Genomic DNA, 663 nt, shown 5'->3' with positions numbered 1-663 from the left:
GTGAAAGCGGGCTTGGGTCAATGAGATTAAAACATACCATAAGCCGAGTCATTGTTGAGGCATTTTTGAGGTAAGTGCCTAGCAGAAAACGTTTTTCGCCAACAACATTTGAAAGTTAACAAATGGAATTAAGAATCAGTAGCTAATATGAATGTACGGCGTTAAAGAAATTTGACTGTAATATATAAAATTATACTGGGGGTTCTAAGTTTGTGTTTGCAAGAGCCTGGAGATGATCGAACCTCTGTCCATCTTCCAACTTCAAACCTATCATCTACGCTCGCTGCCATCCGTAAAGATTGTCGGTAAGAAGAGTTAAATACGTAGACCAATAGTTTTAGTTTTATTGAAATATGGAAGGAAGAAATCATTCATGTTAGAGTGAAGATGACGATACCTTTTCTTCTAGCAAAAGGAGGGTGATTCCCATAAATTCACCATTTTTATTGATGTTACGGGGATCCCAGTAGCTGAGGAGACGGCCAACAACAAACTTGAGAAGACCGACAAAGGCGGAGAGCGTTGAAGGTGGTGGGGAGGACGGCAATAGCATCAGAGACAGACATGCTCAACAATTGAAGAAAAAAAGTGCTTGTAGATAGGAGAGGTTGGAATTCTGGATCTAGCATGACCTATATATAGCGAAGCCGTTCGCATCAGTTA

The sequence above is a fragment of the Brassica oleracea genome, chromosome C6, assembly GCF_000695525.1.
Source record: "Brassica oleracea var. oleracea cultivar TO1000 chromosome C6, BOL, whole genome shotgun sequence".
Lineage (NCBI taxonomy): Eukaryota > Viridiplantae > Streptophyta > Magnoliopsida > Brassicales > Brassicaceae > Brassica > Brassica oleracea.
The sequence above is the reverse complement of the archived record's forward strand: the minus strand, read 5'-3'. Positions refer to the sequence as shown.